At 36.5% G+C, this 18,169-nt stretch overlaps 1 protein-coding gene across 3 annotated transcripts in view; it reads left to right on the top strand.

Annotated features, from left to right (window-relative positions):
* Nova1 (NOVA alternative splicing regulator 1) overlaps positions 1–18,169 on the top strand; it is a 125,242-nt gene that overhangs the window by 36,146 nt on the left and 70,927 nt on the right. Inside the window, 1 exon segment of one of the 3 annotated variants that reach the window (NM_001414917.1) lies at positions 16,144–16,245. The gene's annotated coding sequence lies outside the window, so the exon portion shown is untranslated. 3 annotated transcript variants of the gene reach the window in all.

Genomic DNA, 18,169 nt, shown 5'->3' with positions numbered 1-18,169 from the left:
ATAACAATACCAGCAAGACAAAGAATGATACCCAATACTTAATAAGTTTTGATGATTGAAAGAAATGATTGATCATTGCTTTAAAAGATGTAGGCTTCAGGGGTTGGGGATTTACTCAGTGGTACAGCGCTTACCTAGGAAGCGCAAGGCCCTGGGTTCGGTCCCCAGCTCCGAAAAAAAGAACCAAAAAAAAAAAAAAAGATGTAGGCTTCAGTCCTCCCCCTAACACCTCCATTGGGGTCCCTGTGCTCAGTCTGATGTTTGGCTGTCTGCATCCACATTTGTATTGGTCAGGCTGTGGCTAAGACTCTCAGGAGACATCCATATCAGGCTCCTGTCTGCAAGCATTTCTTGGAATCAGCAATAGTGACTGCAGACAGGAGCCTGATATGGATTGGTGTCTGCATATGGGCTGGATCCCCAGGTGGAGCAGTCTCTGGACGGCCTTTCCAGAGAAGGGCCTTTGTTTGTTAGGAAGTGTATTCTGTAAACTCAGGTAACACAACAGCTTCCCATTTCCGTGCTGTCTGTCCTGTGTTAAGTCAGGCAATTCTTGATGTTTCCCTTTCTTCTGCTGCCTTTTCTCCTTCCTCCCTCCTCTGTCCCCCTCCCTTGCGCTCTATAGGTATGGTTTCTTATATGGTCCAGGCTGGTCTAGAACTAAGGTAGTCCACCAAACTTAGTGTTCCGGTGAGGCATGCATACCGGACCTAACTCCCCTTTCTGGTTGGGTGTTTCTGGAGTGGAATTAACTATGTGCTCAAATGATATTTGTGGAGTCCTTTACACACAACACTCAGAAACACAAACCTTTACTATATATTTACTTTATTACGTTACTATGGCTTATTCTGAGGACTTTAACACAGATTCTAACTAGTTCTACTCTTATTCTCACTTTACAGATGGATATCAGACTGAAGATTTACCCAAGTCCACTGGCTAGGACTAGTCTAATCTAGATTCTAGATCTAGTCTAGATCTAAGTCCAGATCTTGTTTTGAGAAATTGGGCTCTTCATAGTTTTTACTTTGTCCTTGTGAACTGTAGGCTTGACACTTCTCTTTCCACAAATATATCATTTTAAAAATCTCTTGAAGTAAGGAAGTGCCTGCACTTTAAAGTGAATTAGAAGAAAGCCTACCGTTGAATTGAATTTTCTGCAGGCACATATTTGTGTACACCATGAAATTTAAGTTACTGAGTGCGACCTAATTTTCCTGATAACAAAACTTCCATGTTAACCATCACCACGTTAAAATAGATGGGCATTCCCATCGGAAACGGGGAACAGTCTTTGAACACATGACAATAGTTAAAGAAAATCAGAGAACAGTAATTTTCTGATTATGTTCGAATTCTTTGTTTCAAGAGTTGGATCGGATGTATACTTTTTCCTAAGATTATAGATTATGAAAAAAACCCAAAACTTCTTCTTTGGAGGAAATGTTTCAACCAAGCACTTGAAATTATAAATGAATTTAGTTTTACTTGGCATAGTTAGTCAACAGTAAATTCTGTTCAATACTGTATGATTTTTACTATAATAAGTAATATCTGTTTTGTGAAATTTTATATTTCTTCACTGAATGCAGAAGCCTATTGCCTTACTGCTGTGAATATAATTTCTGAGTCTAGGTGGTACACTGTCAGCACAGTGAAGCAGGAAATTATTCTCTTGTGTCAGCCACTGTAGTTAAAGCCCAGAATGTTGGAGAGGAGATATCATTCTCTTATCTTTACTCAGAAATCATATGACATTCAAATAGATTGTTAAAATCAAGAGAGTTTTAAATGTTTGATCACATGCAAAAATGTTTTCCTGTTTTCAGTTCTGTTCCATTTCCTCCAAATAATGTGTGTATATTCTTTTTATTTTATTATTTTTACTTTCTGAGATTATACTATAATTCCATCATTTTCCTCTTCTCCTTTCCTACCTCTAAACCCTTTCACATAGCCTCCTTGCTCTCTTTTAAGTTCCTGGCCTTCTTAATTGTTGTGTCCATTTTGAATATGCATATCCATATATTCTGAAATAAACAAGAACACCCTGCTTGGCCTGTATTCTGTTCCTCATATGTTTGTTTCAGGGCTTACCACTTGGCAAACCAGTTTTGTATGCTTTTACCTGGGGGATATTGTTCTTTCCACTGTCAGGATTCCTTAGTCACCTGTAGTCCTTGTGTAGGGTTGAGGTATCTTAAACTTTCCTCTTTCTACCTTAGCATATTTATATTGTTGCGATGGTTTAGATGTTGTTTAGGTGAATTTTCATTGAGTTTGTGTGTGTGTGACTTTTGACATTACTAGGAGACACAATCTCACAACAAACTCTCTGGCACTAACAATTCTTTCTGCCCCCTCGTCAACAATGTTCCTTGAAAACAGGAGCCGTGTTATAGATGCGATGTATGTATTATGATTGGCCACCACAACTTTACATTTGGATTGGTTGTGGTTTTTCTGTAAAGGTCTTCAACATTGCGATAAAGGTAAGTACTATACATATTTGTGGCTGTAAGGACAAATATTAAAGTATAGTTTAAGGTTTTTGGGCTTGGTAAAGTTTTGATTGTAAGTTCTCCACAATCCATGAGTTCACTAGCCCTGGCTTCTTATAGTTGACATGGTTTCCACGACCAGGACTAATTTTACTCTTGTTGAGTGAGCCTTAAATTCCATGAGAGAGCTGTTAGCTACCTCGGAGGTCTATGTGCCACTGCTGCTGCTTTGGGATTACTGTGTCATGCTTGGTCAGAAGGGACAATTTTATTTGCATATTTATTCATGAACTTATTAGTATTTTGGGCTACACAGTTAATAGTGTGATTTCTTATGACTTTTTCAGACATAGTTTCATAGTTTTGTTTCACCTTTATTCATCATCTTTCTTCTGTACTAATGTCCCACTAATGGGAATCCCAATTTTCCCATTTCCCATTGCAGATAGCCTGTGTTCTGTTATTCCCCTTTCTACTATATCTCCCCAACAACGGTGCCTCTTCACTCTTTTGGGTTTTGTAGTTATTCAAGGCTTTGTATTCCTATCTGAAGGTTTGGAGCTAGGAGGCACATATGAGAGAGGGCATTTGACATTCATCTTTCTAGATCTGGGTTACTTCACTCAGTATAGTGTTTTCTTTTATACATTTAGCTGCAAAATTCATGACTTCATTTTACTTTCCTGCAGAATAGTATTCTATAATATAATATATATTTATGACATTTTCATTATTCATTCGTTGAATGATACTTGGTTTGTTTTCATTTTCTATAGAATAGAAATAGAATAGAGCTTCAGGGAACATGGCTTAGCAAATATCTGTGGAGAAGGATATCCAGTCTTTGGGAAATATGCCAAGGAGTGGTATACCTGCATTATATAATATATTTATTCTTAGCTTTTTGAGGATTCTCCGCACTTATTTCCAAGGCCAGTTTGCATTTGCACCGGTGGCAAATGCAAGTTCCCAATCATTGTGTCTCCAGGTTTTGTTGTAGGTTGTTTTGTAGAAATTGCCACTCTGATTGGAGTAAGATCAACTTCAAGTGTATTCTTAAACTTTATGCTTGTTTTCTGTAGCAGTGATAGTAGTCCTCAAATTCATTTTGCTTTCTCAACTAGTAGCAAAGCATTTGCAAGGTATCTTTCAAAGTTTTGAGCACATTAAAACAACTGTTAGTGCCGGCATGAGCAGTCAGTAATATCACTACTCATATGTAAGAGTTATGCACAACCTAAATAGCTCCATGCCACTGCAATTGTAAGTACTTCACAAGTGAACAGTGAGGAAAAACATCATTGCCTTAAAGTAGTGTGCGTGTGTGCGTGCGTGCGTGCGTGCATGCGTGTGTGTGTGTGTGTGTGTGTGTATTTGAGTCTGCATGGATATATACAAATTTATAAATATATTTTATTTATGTATACATGCTTATAAGTTTACATAATTTTATAAAACTAGGGGTATACATGAAATTTGTTTAGAGTTCTTTAGATTTGTCTTATAGTATGATTCTAACAGGACTTTATATGAAATCTTACTTCCTATTCTAAGGGCCTCATTGAATATAAAAAATTAGATAGAATGTCAGACTTAAGCAACTTTACTGTTTACTCTAAATTTCTTGTGAATTAGAAAATTCTGTTGCTACTGTAATCTCATCAGTGAAGGCTCAGGCAGGCGCAGACTTCTGTTCTGCTTTTGTGTAGGTAAGGAGCACGGTTGTATTTCTTTACTCAGTAAAGTCTTCAGGTCACTAAGGTAATACGGGTACTCCTTCAGTGGTACAGTTATGTTCATTGCCGCTCAAACTTTCTCATTCATTTTCAATTAAGAAAATTATGAAGAAAAATTATCATGAAATGTGATTCTTTAAAGGTGTTTTAATAAATGCTTAAAGAGAAGGTATGGTCCTAGGGTTATGGCAAATATTTATTTTTAGTTTATGATAAATGACAATTTGGATATATAGCATGTCTTAAATAATAATAGATGTTTAGATTTAAGAATATCAAAAGCAGTTGATAAAACTAGTGGGTCTCAAATATATACCTGACTATATCTTATAGAAATGCAATTTAAATAATCTCATACTTATTTTATAATAAAGCTATAATAATACCATATGTCTAAAGAAAGAATTTACTGCAATTCGCAGAGTTATAGTAAGAGCTCAATAAGGATGAAGGTAAGAATAAATTCCAAAATTGCTGTATTTTATATTGAGCTTGACCTATCTGGTTGTACTTTTTAAATGAAATTATTTTGTGGTGTTTTGTTTTCTTTAATGTCTTGGCACCACATTATATTATATGTCCATGGTGGTGTGGAGAGGGCCCTGGATACTCAGCAACTGGATGGACTTACAGATGGTTGTAAGCAGCCGTGTGGGTGCTGAGAATCAAACTGGAGCCTCTAAAGAAGCAGCCAGTGCTCCTAACTACTGTACCATATTCTAACCTCCAATTATACTCCAATTTATTTTTCTTTTTTAATATTTGAGATTATAATTTAATTACAGCATTTCTCCATTTCCTTTCCCCCCTGCAAACCCTTCCATATAACCCTCCCATTCTTGTGCTAATTCATGCCCTCATCTTTTTTTTATTTTACTAATTATCATTGCACATAATATTATCTGTGTGTATGCTTTCAGGGCTGACCACTCGTTATTGGATAACCAGTTGCTGTACTCTAACCTAGGAAGCTCACCTCTCTTGTTCCCAGCATTCCTTATGAGCAGGTAGTTGTTTGTAAAGTTGAAACTGTGTACTCTGTCTAATTTGGCATGTTCATTGATGTTTTCTTTCTTTCGCTTAAATTTGGGCAGTCATGTGGGTAAATTTGATGGTGTAACGTAACCTCTGACATTGCTAAGAGATACAGTCTCACAGCAAAATCCCTGATCCTCTGCCTCTTAAAATCTTTCTCCCTCATTTTCTGCAATGTTCCCTTAAATAGTAGAATATTTGTAAGTGTTTGTATTGGGACTGGGCTCTACAACTCTGTATTTTGATTGCTTGGAAGGTTTTTTTTTTTTTTTTTCCGTGTGGCTTTTATTTGTTGTAAAGAGAAGTTTCCTTTGATGAAGGGATAAGACATAGGTTATAAGGACCAATGCTTATACACTGTTGTTAGTGATTGTGCTAGTGAGTAAATTACTGTTTGTAAAGTCTCTTCCAATCCCCTGACTTCATTTGTTCTGGGTAGTTAGCTAGGCTTCCAGTATGAGGCATGGTCTCCCTTTAGTTGTGCAGGTTTTAAGTCCAATTAGAGTGCTCAGCTATACTTTACAAGATTTTCACACATTATTTTCATGTTTCTGTTCCCACTCAACTTAAAATTTTGCCTCTCAGAAGTAGATAGATAGGTAGGTAGATAGATAGATAGATAGATAGATAGATAGATAGATAGATAGACAGATCAATAGATAGATGATAGATAGATAGATAGATAGATAGATAGATAGATAGATAGATGAGAAAAGCCAAGTCCTAAAACAAACAACTAATAAGACAAAAGCCCACAATATACCTGGAGTCAGTTTTCTGTTGGCCAACTCCTCCTAGGCATGAGGCCTGCCCTGGGGTGTGCTTGATATACTCAGTGACACTTTTTTGGGGAGAACTGGTCTTCTTGTTAATGAATTGTACTTTTTAATCTGCTTACTTCACATTTTTGTAGATTTGATAGCTATTGTTGTAAATGAATAGTATGTTAAAATTGTGAACACAGCTGAAGAATATCAGAGAGGAATATTAAAGATAAAGACAGAGGGTGTGAGTAGGTCTATACAAATTAAAAATTATTTTTAAGAATTCTTTAAGGTAGAAAACTATATTAGGTCATTTCATTGTAGTCTTACTTAATATATAAGTATTATATATAAAGTTTGGTTTAAAGGATATTAGAAACCGAAACATTGCAGTGTTTTTCCCATGCTTTCTTTCAGGAGTATCCCTTAAAAACTAATATTGCCACCACGGACACTTAGGTTTTTTATCTTATTGTTATTTTTTATCTCTTGATACTTAGATTAGAACAACCATATTTCTTGAAATTATAGTATAATTACATTTTTCTCTTCCCTTTCCTTATCCCCAACTCTCCTAAATAGTTTTTCCTACTCCTGTTAAAATCTAACCATCTTTTTTGATTATAATTATATGCATATATGAATATATAAACATATATTTTCTAAATACAACCTACTCAGTCCATACAATATTACTTCTATGTATTCTTTCAGGGCTGATCATTTCAACTGGACAAGCAAATGATGTGCTCTTCCCTAGCAATCATAATGTCTGAAAAAACAACCAGGGATCAGTTAACTATTTGATTAAAATATAAAAATACCTATATTATATATAATTATTTGTATAAATATGCATATATAGTTTCAATGTACTTTTCTCATCTGGACTGACAGTATTCCCTCTAAGAGATAAAGACTACCTAACAAAAACCCCAATACCAGACAAGAGAACTCCTCTTTTGAGTTGTTGGTCAGGGTTACTCAAGAGACTCCTAGAACATACAACCGTTTTGGTATTGCCCTTGTTTGCTCCCAGAGATGGTAGGTAAGTTCCTATTGCTGAAGAAACCATGCACGTCAGACAGAGGGCCAGAGACGCCTGGCACTGTGTAGGCACTGACCTGAATGCCTCTTCCCTGTGGACTAGCTCTCATGAGACCAGAAGGTGTCACCATGCATGCTTTCAAAGGAGGGAGGCAACCCACAGTACTACCTAGCTATGATGCCTATGAACCGCATCAAGAACCATAATGCACAATATCTCTATGGTGTAGTAGGTCTACACATCCTTTGTCACTATCTAGCAGGTCTGTTACTGAACTTGAGACCCAGTGAACAAGAAAGAAACCATGTTTGGTGCTTTCAACCTAGCTACCTACTCAGTGTTATTGAAATCTGTTATTGAGAGGAAAATCTACAACCTCTGATTTACTCAACCAGCATAATCCCTACCAACAATCTATAAACGTCTGTCCCTCATCAAGGAATCTTATCTTTGCAAGACAGAGATTATAAAACAACAGCAACAACAAAACAAACACACAAACAATAAACTGACCAAAATGCAGAGTTGTGTAGTGATCCAAATTCTAGTGGATACATCTTCAAAACACTCCAGCATCCAAAGCTCAGAGGACACTGTGGTAGTTGTAGGGTGAAATGACTTTAGGGTACATAGCATCAGGGAGTTTGCTGTGAGACTGCCTTCTCAAGTCAGACACCACAGCCAAAATGTCTCACCAGTGTGAGCTGAATGCCCAAGCATGAACTGAACAAGGATGATAGCAGTAGACCTGTCAAAGTGAACTCAGAGAAGCGTGTGAGGCCTCGGCTCCAAAGAAGACTATAGGTAGGTGAATAAGGCTGGGAAGTGTGTGTGTGTGTGTGTGTGTGTGTGTGTGTGTGTGTGTGTGTGTGTGTGTGTGTGTTTATAGTGATTTGAGATACATATAAACTTTGGCAAAAGAAAAAAAAAGTCCAGAACAGCCCTTTGGCTCCTGCTTCTCCAGCTGTTCCTTAAGTTCTAAGTCCTGCACTCTGTGGTGCAGCTGTAATAGATGGGCTCATAAGGATGTGATTACCTCCTGTCCAAAGTTTCAAACTCCCTCTTTCTGTTGTATATTCTGTGTATGGAAGCATAGAAGACTGTACAGCCATAACTTCCACCATGAGGTGCTGATTCAAGTTTGTGTTTACTGCTAACGTGTATTTAAAGTTCCTCTCTGATTTTAAAGGCATGCTGGTAAATTTACAAAATCATGCATGGGACTGTACTCTGTTAAGGAACAGTTGTTGGGACAACTACGGGGGAACCAGTGTAAGCTTTCATGTAAGTTTTCAACTGCGCTTTGTAACTAAACAATAAGCATGGTTGCTATGTCATAATAGCATGTCATTTCAAAGCAGACAGCCACTTCTAGGCCTATAATCTCCATACTCAGGACAACAGTAATAAACTTGAGGTCAGCCCAGGCTATGTAGTGAGTTTCAGGACAACCTAAACTATAGAATAAAACCATATTAGGAATAATTTGTAAGATGTCCAACAGTTTTTCCAACTGGCTGAATTATTTTGCATTCCCATCATCAGTGAACAAGTTTTCAATATTGCTCTTAGTTTTGCCCAGTCAGATATCATTGGTGTTATGGATTGTAGCCATCATATGTAGCCATTATAATGAATGTGTAGTTGAATCCCCTTATTTTAATTACAGTTCTGAAATGAGATACTGATCAGGGCTGAGTTCCTTCCTTCCATTCATCTGTGGGAAGGCTTGACTTCCACTACTTTGGTGATCTAATTTAGAGATAGGATTTTCACAGAAATATAATCAAGTCAACACGAGTTCTTAATAGTGGTTCTTATCCACTGTGACTAAGGGAAAATTTGCATATAATGATAGACACGTAAAGAATATGATATGGGGATGTGAAAACTATGGTGTCTAAGCATAAAGAAAACTCCTAGAAGGAATCATCATTCATAGATTTAGATTTTAATTTTCAACCTGTACCACCACTGTATGAGCATTTCTATGGGGTGAGCCATCAAGGCAGTGAGGTATGTGTTTAGTTACTTGGCTATTTTCAGTCTCATTGGTTTCTAAGTGGGATTTTCCAAGCTTTTTCCATGTGCTGGATAGTAGTCCTTGGTGAGATGTGTTTTGCAGACACTCTGTCTCCATCTATAGTCAATTCTTTATTCCTGTAGTGTTTTCCAGAGCATAGTTCAGTTGATCAGTATCCTTAATAAGAATTACCTTGTATTTAAAAACAGGAATTATTGTCAATCGCACTGTCACATAGATTTTTTTCTCCTTTGTTTTCTTGTATGGTCTTATGAGTAACAATGAGCAACCTAGTCTTTGATTGACTTTGAGTTAATCTTTTATGAAAGGTTTATGCTCTACATCTGGATTGATTAGTGAAAAGTGTCATTTATTCACTAAAATGCATTTATTATTTCATGAAAAATAGTTGACTGTATTTATATTGGTTTATTTTTCATCACTTTTTCTTATTTTATTAATCAATTTGCCCCTTTCTTAGCAGTGCCACACTGACTCGATTATTGTAACTTTACAGACCTCTTCAAGTGGAAAAGCAGGAGTCTTTTGGCCTCATTTTTTATTGGATTTTTTTTATTTACATTTCAAATGTTATCCCCTTTCCTGGTTTCCTGGACACAAACCCTTATCCCATCCACCCTCCTCCTTCTTCCAGGAAGGTGTTCCTTCACCCAGCCATCCACCCCTTCCTGCTTATCTGCTCTGACATTCCCCTACACTAGGGGTGGGGGGGTTCAGCCTTGACAGGACCAAGGGCTTCTCCTCCCATTGGTGCCCAACAAGGCCATCCTTTGCTACATCTGCAGCTGGAGTCATGGATCTGTCCATGTGTACTCTTTGGATGGTGGTTTAGCCCCTGGAGGCTCTGGTTGGTTGGTATTATTGTTCTTATGGGGTTGCAAACCCCTTCAGCTCCTTCAATCCTTTCTCTAACTCCTCCAGTGGGAACCCCATTCTTAGTTCAATGGTTTGCTGTGAGCATTCGCCTCTGTATTTGTCATGCTCTGGCTGAGCCTCTCAGGAGACAGCTATATCGACCTTATTTTTTTCCTTCAGCTTTATGATTACTTACTGTATCTTTTGCCTTTTAATTAATTTATATGTCTATTATCAATTAGATTAATGTGCCTGGGGTTACTCTGAATCTGAAGAATTGTTTAGTGAAAGCTAGCTTCTTACTATATATGTCTTACTGTCCAAACATGGTTACACGTCATTCAGTTAGACCTCTTGGTATTTTTCATCATCATTTGTAGTAGTTTTCATGTGGGTCATGAATATATATTTTTCATTGCTTAACACTCTAATTTGAAGTGTGAATCTTGGAGTTTGGGGCCTGAAAGAGGCGGACAAAAGTCTCTTACATTAGCCAACATTATTCAGAGCATCAGGTAATTTGTTCTCTGAGGGTTAAAAACAAGTCACCTGCCTGAGGAGACAATCACTAGGACAAGTTACACTTGTCAAAACATGTCAAAACAACTGAAGTAAACTCACTGCAATCCATTATACCGGGGAAGAGCCCCAAACACATTCCGAAAACAATTTTGTGTTTCGAAGAAACTGAGGTCACAAGGCTCTTGTTCTCTTGGAGTTTTCTCTCAAGGACTCAGAATTCTCCCATTAGTGTTTTTGGCTAGTGCTCCAACAGTTCGTTTTATACTAAGTTATTTTAATTATTTAGTGTCAGATGACTATTTTTTATAGTAATAGGAAATGGTAAAATAACTTTACAGCCTCTAAAAGTATTATATATTATCACAGTATCCAGTATTGCTTTTTGCCTCTGAGGAGTGGTTGAGACAATTTTTATTGAATTGTGTGTTCTGACTTAGGATGACAAGTGATTGTAAAACGAGTGGGATTATCCTAACAGTTATAAGCATCAATGAAATGTTACCATATCCTTGAAAAGTGTGACATTTAAACAGGGATAAGCTCATGTATAATTTAGTTATGTAAAATACTGATGCCTTTGTTTAAAATGAGGTACCTGAGTTTTTGTGAATCTTTCAAATTTTAATTTAAATGTTAAATCCTCAGAAGATGAGGATGATATTATGTTATTAAATTTTGAGTTACATCAGAACATTCTCTAAAATTGTTTTAGATTTCTTAAGTGTAAATATCAAGTGTTCGTTTGAAACAAAAAAAATCTTATTCCAGTATATTTTTTATTTACCATCTTCTGGGTCATGTCTTCAAGAATTTAAATTTTAGGTTCCCTATTTTGTTCACAGTGCTGAGGATGGAATCCCGGGCTGTGATCCTGTTGTTCTGCCTCTGAGCTACATCTCCATTCTTTACCTTTTAGTTTATATAAAACCAAGTATTCTCTACAAATCTGTAAAATATTCAGCAATAAAATATATATTATTTTATTCACCTAGTATTCCTGATCAATTTTACAGACTTTCAATTAGTTCCATTTTATACATATAATATGTAAAATTGTTTTGTTATTAAAATTTTATTTATTTATTGTGTGTCAGCTTGTGCTTGTGATGGCATGTGCCATGTGGCCATCAGAGGAAACCTTGTAGGGTTGTTCGTCCTTCACGGTGTACATCCTGGACCTCTAATGCAGGCCATCTTACCCTCTCCTTAAGAGCCTTAACCTGCTAAGCCCTCTCACTGGCCACAATTCTCTATTCTGTCCCTGAAGAAAAACTTTTAGAAATTTCTTATATATCCCCAGACTACTAGTGTTACTAAGAATAAATATTTGTCCCAATACCCATGGGGCACTCTAGGAAAATGACTAGTGAGAGTCACTAGCCGGCTCCTTATTGATAACTATCCCATAAACAGTATTGGCTGAGGTGAGGAATAGCAGGTACAAGCAAACTGTGCATGGTTTTCTTTGTTTTCAGTGTGAGCTTTGGTCATGATTAAGCACCGCAGTGTTTATTGACTCTTTCACTCTGTACATTTCGGGTCTGTGTTATCTCTCTAGTGTGAGCTTTTAACCGCATAGTCAGTTTATAGCTTCTTCTCCCTTGTTGCTTAATGCTGGTCAGATGTGGACTGTCCAGTGATATGGCAGCAAAGAGGTTGACATACAGCTCTCTCTGCTTGCTTCTATGAGTAAAGAATAATCTAACCCATTATTATTTCTACCCTGCACTGGCTCATGGAGAAGTGCAGTGAAGGGGAAAGGCTTACTTATTTGCGATCTCTGCTGTTCCTTCCCTTTGGTTTCTGCTGCCCTGCCTTCCACTTAGCTAGTTTTCCTGCATTCTGTACAATCTGCGAAACAATGGCTAGCTATTTCAGTGTCATCACGTGGTGTATTGTACATCTCAGTTGGTTCAGAGGAGCCGTTTCCTCAGGGCTGATGACTGGTGTATAGAGAGAGTCTTTCTGCAATAAAAGCTGCTGAGGAAGGGCCACTCATGGAAGCAATGCAAATCTCTTTGGCAGAAAACTCCCACCTTATCCCATCATAATACTTTGCTAGTCTTGCTAGAAGTTCCATTCCTGCAGGAAGTGTCCCAGGCAGCGTATTCTAGCACGTAACCATGCTTAACCTGCTTGCAGCCTTTTTATGCCATGTAGTTGGTCACTGAACTTGACATACTGAGTTTCCTTGATCTTCTCTGAGAACCCCATCACCAGTATGTTTGTCATCCTGTTTCTATAACATGGATTTGTTTTGTGTTTATACACTTCTTCCAACCATTCACTGCATTTTATATTTAATGGCTTATTATTTCTTCTATTAGAATATACTTTTCAAATTAGCTGATCCTTTGCTTGACTGCTTTACCTAGTGTTGGACCTGAAACTGAAGACAGTGCTTTAAGTGAATGAACGAATTCTTTTATTCAGATTCAAACTTCTGCAAATAACTGACTTATTCCATAATTTTCTCTACCAGGGATTTACATGGTACTTAATCTATTTTTGTTTGTTTTACGGTGCTTTGCTGGGTGTGAACATGAACACATGGCGAGGCACGTCTGCCATTAAGTTACATTCTAGTTCTTTTTTTTTCCCCCGGAGCTGGGGACCGAACCCAGGGCCTTGCGCTTCCTAGGTGAGCGCTCTACCACTGAGCTAAATCCCCAGCCCTAAGTTACATTCTAAATTTTGAGATGTTTATTTTGAAAGCCCTCTTAGTATTCTTTCTAAAAAGTCTATGCTCCTATAGTCATTTCCTCAGTTAAATTATCTGTATCTCTAATTTCCTTTTCTGTGATGCTATTCAAGTGAGTTTCACACACTGCTTACCCGAGTGCCCTTCGTAGAGGAAAATATGCTGTAATGACTTAACATATTGCCTTCCATATTCTTGTCGTTACAGGTTTCTGCATGTGTATTTTACACTCACCCTTTCCACTTCAGATGCTAGGCTGACTCTCTCATCTGTACCTTCACATAAAACTATCCTTCTCCTGCTGTATTCACATTGTAACATATCACCACATAACATCTAACCCTTATCATGAGCAGTCGCTAGAAAAATTTCTTTACATTTGAATGGTTGGGACACTATATTTCTGTAATCTCCATTAAAAAAACCTATTTGCCTACTGAGTATCTGTAATAAATGGTGGGAGTTACCTGTTGGTTTCCTGGTTTTAGAGCATATCTCACTTTAAGAAGTTCCACACGATGTCTTCTATGATGTAGAAGCAGTTTGAGTTTATTTTCAGGGCAAAATGTACCTTCCGATGACATTTCAAAGACTCCTTCCTGAAAAGCATGTATACTTTTGAATTTGTATTACCTTTTATCTTCAAAAAACTACATTTCTGAAGATTTGGGAAAATAAATTTTAAAAGCAGACCATTAATACCACTATCTGTGCAAAAAACACAATCTCTTGCTGTACTTCACAAATTTAATGTTTTTAAAAATATATTTATGCAGGTAAGAATAAAAGAATGATAAAAGAAGTGAAATAATTTTATATAAGCAATTCAAGTCAAATTTTCCATAGCTGTCATTGTTGAGATTAGGGGTAATAAAAGGCAGACCAGTGCCCTATGGCGTTGTGGAGTGCACACTAATGGAATTGTAGCCTCAACTTATCTTTTGCAGCTTTGTAATTTCAAATAATTGTTGAAGTATATGCCTTGTGATTTTAAACTTTAGAAAAGAATGGCTAAATGGAAGTAACATCATGTAGTAGTAAATGAATATGGGGCACTGTAAAGAAATTCAGTCACTAGTCACTGCTACTGATAGACCAAGTGTGAAAATGCACATCTCATACTGGGTTTGTGGTGTTGTAGAACATCACTGTAAATACAGACTCATTCCACATGAGAAGCATTGACTACTTACTTCTACATTTAATTTACAAAGATTACCTCTGCGTATTGTATTGAATTTCTTACATGAATCATTAGTAATTCCTTGAAAATCCCATGTTAAGAACCTTACAAAAGCTTAAGATTTGTTTTCAGTGGGAGAATTTTGAAACTCATGTGCCTTTATTTTGGTGTATAATTTTACAGAATTTCTGGCCTCTGTATGCCTTCTATATGAAAGCTGAACCAAGAACCCCTGGTCTTAGTCTTGTAAATGAAGAGACCAGCAAATGTTATCATTTCTCCTTTTTACCACATGCTGACCCAAACTGAGATGCTGTTTAAGCATACCGTGTTTTAATTGTAGAAAGACAAGAAAACTGAGTGGGGAATTGTAGTAACTATTTCTGACTGCACTGAGTACATGTGCCCGTGTAAATAAATTCTTAATTAGCAAGTTAAACTAAAAATCCTTGACTTAAAGAGCACATTTTATGATAGATTCATTGGAGTTTTCACAGAGACCACCTCAGTCTCAGGAGTATTATGTTATTTAAATACTGTGGTCTGAGTTTTGTCGTAGTGATCGGTTCTTAGTTTAAGAACACACATAAAGTAGCCTGAGGCATATACAGCATGGCTGCTATGTTCTGTGGATAGTTTTAAGACTTTTAAGTAAGTGACTCTATCAGAAAAGAGAAAGAAGTATAAAATACTGTTGTAGTTTCCCTCTATGTACTTGTTTAGTCCTGCTGTTAATTACAACTAGTTGCTACTTTTAGTCTTATTTTCAAAATAGATATTATCATTTAAATAACATTCCAAATAAATACTTTTAAATATTAAGCCAAAAATCAAATAGTGTGAACCGTGTAGAAATGTATAAGCATGAAGTGTTAGTAGCGACAGGAAATGAGGATGCCCCTTCAGCATGGAGAAGTCGCATCCTTAGAGACTAGTTTTTGAATTCTTCTAATTCAGTGAAAGGTGACTTGTAGGTGTGGAAAATTCAAGATGTAGTAATGACCTTCAGTAGTGATGAACTACAGCCTGCTTACTCGTCATTGACTCACCATTTACGTGGACCTAGGAAGATGACTGTTTAACTCTGGAGGACAACAGTTATTCTGTGGACAAGATTATTTTAAAATTCTATAATTTTCAAATATAATTTGTCACTAGATGTTGATAACTAGCCACTTCATTAAAGATTAAAATAAAATAATTTACAGTTTCAGAATGACTTTTTTCCCCATTTCTCTTACGGTATATTTGTGTGGCTTGGCCTCAGGTTTGATGTCTCAGCCTGTTTTGGATCCCCCACCTCCTTGATCTGTCATCTTCAAACAACAAAAACCAGTGAAGTGGCTGAACAGTAATGCATAATACTGTATAAACTTACTGATCCTAGGTACACTTCTGTTGAAATGATGTCATAATGAATATGTGCTTGGGTTTATTTTTTTTACCATGTTTTGCATTTAGTTTATAACTGTGTTGCGAATTGAACAGCTGTATTCTGTTCCTTGCAGTCATTCTTCACATCCAGCCTTTAAATGAATGGCAGTCATCTGTGTAGGTCTCTTGTGACTGAGTGATGTATTCTGTTTTGCTGTGGCAGTTTCCACACAGTCGCTCTTGTTCTTAAATATGTTCATTTTCTATAGTACTCTTCACCCCTGTATGTATGTACAGGACTCACTTCACCCACCACCGAATTGCAGCCACTACTGAGGTGGAACGCAGCAACTGTTTAACAGCGCACTTTCCCCTAGGTGCTGCCAGCTGCAGAAGAGATTGTACATGGGCCTGTACAGAAGGTATTTCTCCACTGTGCCATCTGCAGAGTGACACTGACTAGGAGTACTACATAGACTGTAAGTTTCTTGTGTATCCACCATAGACTGGAAAACTCAGGAAGAGACAGTAACAGATAGCTCTGGAGGTCAGGTAAATGTACTGCTTCTCTCCCTGGCTCTAAATGTGATTTGTGATCCCTACCAAGTTGGATACCTTATGAAAACCAAGAGAAACAAAAATATTTTTTTGGGAACTGTTCACAAACTAAAATTTAAAGAAACCAAGTTATGTTCAGGTTTTTGAAGTATCCAGGGCATCCACAAGGCAGTAGAGCCATATTGGCATGTTGTTAAGGTTGGCTGTCCCTGTTCCAGCAGAAGCAGCCCCTTGGCCTTGTTAGAAGAGGCCTGCACGTTAGTGCTGATGCTGCCTCTGGCCAGAGTTTTGAAGGAAAGCCAGTATGTGATGAACATGGTTGGCTTCTTTAATTTGGAAACACCAAGTCTGAATTTTAAAAAAAAATGTATTTTTAATCCAGGCATGGGAGAAAGTAAACAGTTAAATAAAACATAATATATTTTGGTCTCGGTCTCCCATTTATTTAATAAAATTTTGGTGATATAACCTAATTTAAAAATAGCACTTTCTTTAGTATTAGTACTTTGAAAAGTTTATTACTTTTATTATGTAAAAAAATTATTAAGAAATTTTGTTTGTATTGATATACTACCTGTGAGGATGGTTTTATTTTGCTATTTTAGATTTTTTTTTAAGTTCAGTGGTATGATTTGCTGTTTGCTTATTTTTATTTATTTATTTTTGATGAGCCTTTTGACATGTCCATGTAAAAAAATTAGGACACCTTTCTCCTCCTAGAATCTTAATCACAAATCACATATTGTCATTTGGTTTAGAAAATTATCCATTATGACCTGAAAATTGACAATATTTATGTACACATCTGTGTCTATAGATTCTTCCTCAAACATAATTAAGGTTAATTTCAAAACAGCTTATTTTTTTACTTGTATTAGGAAGTAGATAGAAAAGGAAGGTTTTCTAGAGACCGCTTGAATCTTTTCGTTGAACACAGGTAGAATTTCCTATATTCAAAATGGTATTTCATATTACGTTTTGATGTGACTTTCTTCTGGATAGAATGGTTTTATGATGGTTAACACAACCTATACTGTGGGTGCAGTCACAGGAAGAGAATGGGTTTCTCCAGACGCTTTCTACTGCTTTTGATTTTGTAGTAGAAAATTTAGAATGAAGTATTTTTTAGGTACATATATTACAATTCTTAATAACTTTTTAAAATCAAATGAATTAGATAAACAGACTTGATTTATATTCAGAGTAAAATTTTATTTAAATAGATACATTTTAATACATACCATTAATTGTGTACCATTTTTTGTACCATTATTTGTAGAGAATTAAGACTTAATAAAATGCCAACTAAACTTAATAGTTTTAAAGTATAGTATAGATGTATTATAGTTTGTCTTTGTAGCAAGACGGCATTACCAGTTTATGAAATACTAAAATTGTTATCACTTCTGCATGTTCTCAACAAAGGTAAATTTTAACTACAGTTCAGTTTCTTTTTATTAACTCTTGGAGGAATACATACGTTTCATATATAATACTGCATTTTTTAAAAGTCAATTGTACTTGTTATGTGACTGATTGGGTTAAGAATTATTCAGGGTTCTTGTTTTATACTTGGTATGTGGCAATGTAAGTTGAACAACTTACTATATTCAAGTTTTGACCATGAGGATCTGATGTTAACATGTAGCTTCAGTGCAGTTTTGATTGGGACTTAGGTAGAAATGCACTGAATTCATGCCTGTGCTCCTTGAACTTAACGCAGCCTCCATGCTATGAGTTTGGAGCAGAACATTTGTTCAGTTATTTAGAAGTTACCCTAATGCCATACAGGAAACACAGACTATGCAATTGTTCTACAGAATAATGGGTTCCTCCAACTGACTT

The sequence above is a fragment of the Rattus norvegicus genome, chromosome 6 (genome assembly GCF_021556685.1).
Source record: "Rattus norvegicus strain SHRSP/BbbUtx chromosome 6, alternate assembly SHRSP_T2T, whole genome shotgun sequence".
In the NCBI taxonomy this organism is placed as follows: Eukaryota; Metazoa; Chordata; class Mammalia; order Rodentia; family Muridae; genus Rattus; species Rattus norvegicus.
This window is presented reverse-complemented; position numbering and strand designations above follow the sequence as displayed.